Source organism: Drosophila mauritiana, unplaced genomic scaffold (assembly GCF_004382145.1).
Source record: "Drosophila mauritiana strain mau12 unplaced genomic scaffold, ASM438214v1 Y_24, whole genome shotgun sequence".
In the NCBI taxonomy this organism is placed as follows: Eukaryota; Metazoa; Arthropoda; class Insecta; order Diptera; family Drosophilidae; genus Drosophila; species Drosophila mauritiana.
Window position 1 is genome coordinate 191,182 of NW_022881570.1, and position 2,744 is coordinate 193,925.

The following is a 2,744-nucleotide window of genomic DNA, read 5'->3' on the forward strand; positions in this document are numbered from 1 at the left end:
GAACATTGCTCCGTCTAGCTGTGCATCGGATCGCAGCTCGTAAAAGTCGTAACAGCGAGGGCAGAAGATTTTCACGTTGGACTTGCCACACACGTCGCTGGGGCCCACAGAAAGGGTTTTCTGCCTACAGGAGAGCTTTGGACACACTTCGAAGTCCCCTCTCTCATACTTTTGGCGCATATCATCCACGCCTCTCTCCGACATGATGTATCGGGCGGGGATCATGCCGTACCACTTCTCCTCATCGCCGAAGACCCAGTCCAAGGAACTGTCGAGCACCGGATTCAGGATCACTTGCAGTGTCTCGGTGAAGTACTCCAGGCCCATCTGGTTGAACGTCTCTTGAATGTATCATAGTCGATGGGCACGCGGCAGAGGAACTCGTTGCCCTTGATCCCGAGGAACAAACTAATCCAGCTGCTGTTGTTGTTGTTCTGGCTACAAGATTTTACTGTGATTTGCTATTTTTTCCATAGGAAAAACCTAGTTACTCACGGGCTCGACATGTTGCCAGTTCACTCGTATGAAAAATAATAAAAAGTACAGTGCTTGACCTGCTCAGGATTGCTAAGCTGTACGGCAGACGAAGGTTATTATTGCGTGGAGGGGGGCCTTGTGGTCTATAAATGTTATTTGTTGCGTCTTTAATTGTCCGTATGTTGTTTATGTCAATGTTGCTTGCCGCCAGAAACCGCCTTGTACGCACTAATATGCTCTCCAGAGCAGTTGACGCAAGTGGCAGGGGTGGATTTAGCTTGGTGCAGCAGGATGACAGATGATCACCAGTGCATTTCATGCATCTTGGCGGCCTCATGCATAAATTTTTGGCATGCCTGAAGCCTTGGCATTGCACTGGACCGGCTCCCGTGTCCTTTCAATATCCGCCCATTGCCCACCTTTTGTTTGAGTGAGATAATTTTGTCATGACTGCCGTCCTTGGCCATGACGATCTCCACTTGGGCTGGTTGGTGAATAGTACAGTTAAGCGATGACGTGGTATCCAGCGATGAGACTATTATTGATGGCGGCGAGGGTGAGCAGTTACCATCGTCCGATGAGATGGATAACACCGATGCCCATCCTCCGCTTTGCTGGCTTCACTTTTTGCTACTGTTGCGCGAGCAACACAATATCACGAAAAAATTTCAAAAATGAATTTATATTAGAATATTTGTCATTAGAGTATTCAGCTTGCGACGTGTGAAAAATTAATCTTGCAACAAACTGTTTTCATATTTTTATTTATTTTTATTTTCTAAATTTTTATTACTTAAATTTTTAATACTTTGGAAAACTAAAGGCACCATCTGATCTTTTTTTAATATTTGTAAAATACGCATTTGAAATATTTTTAAAAATAATAAAAAACAAATGTGTATAAAAAAATTTAATTAATTTATATAAAATAATAAAATTTAAAAAATTAATTTTAATTTTAAATAATAAAAAATTTAAAATGTAAATAATGAATGTTATATTTACATAAATATTACACAATTAATTATCGTCATAAACATAAATATGTAAAGGGCAGCTAATTCGAGCGGCGATCTTAACGTACGAATTTGAAAAACTTTAAAATTATAATATTCAGGGCGTGAAATATTAATTTTATTTGTTTTTATCATATTGCCAAAACTCCATATATGTACCATACATTCGTTTCTTCGATCACAATTGATTTCGACCCGAAAATCGTCGTCCAGCACAAGTACGCACACATACACACGTTCTCGTCTATTGTTTTTACTCACACGAGCAAGCAAATTCTTTTTTTAGATTTCTTACGCTCTCAGCGTAAGCGAGCGGACAGAGAGCAATTTTGGCCGTCACTCTCTTAGCTTGTCGACTATCTTAGCTAGGTTTGTGGTGGGGTCGTCCGCGAAGCTTTTTCGTAAATATGTCAGTTTTATAATCTCATAATATCAAGAAAAAATTTAAAAAATTAATTTATATTAGAATATTTGTCATTAGAGTATTCAGCTTGCGACGTGTGAAAAATTAATAAGGCAATGATTGCTGAGTGCTTGTGTCCGCACTTCGTGCCTCAAGATATGTATATATATTTTTATTTTCTAAATTTTTATTACTTAAATTTTTAATACTTTGGAAAACTAAAGGCACCATCTGATCTTTTTTAAATATTTGTAAAATACGCATTTGAAATATTTTTAAAAATAATAAAAAACAAATGTGTATAAAAAATTTAATTAAAATTAAATTAAATTAAATTAAATTAATTTTAATTTTAAATTTAAATTTAATAAAATTTATGCTCAACAGCATTAAGTGCACAAATAAAAGTAGTGCTTTCTCATTCTCATTCTCACTTCTTCGATAGCTCAAAGGCACGGCGGATGATCGATATGCTAGCAATTTTCCCGCCAGCCTTTTTGGCGGGCTTATCGGCTAGTATAATTTTTCTCCGCCAGCTGACTATCTGGCAAAAATACTAGAATTGTTCAAGTTATTATTTTTCGGATTCTAGTATTTTTCCCACCCGTTACTCGCGTTTGTCAGTGTCAATGGCATTTCGGGAAACTGGTCTCTCCTCTCCCAAGCGAAAACGAAGCAGAAAACTCCCGTGTTATTTGTTATTGTAATAATTGTGCTTACTGTTCCTGCGCATTGCCTATAGTAATCCTGTTTCTGCTTTCAGTGGTGCTGGTAACGTCGTTGCTGCGGAGATGCCGGTATGCAGTTATGCAGTTATTATTTTTCGGATTCTAGTATTTTTCCCACCT

At 37.8% G+C, this 2,744-nt stretch overlaps 1 pseudogene; it reads right to left on the minus strand.

Annotated features, from left to right (window-relative positions):
• On the minus strand, positions 1 to 425 carry LOC117150050 (annotated as a pseudogene).
• Positions 426 to 2,744: the final 2,319 nt, after the last annotated feature.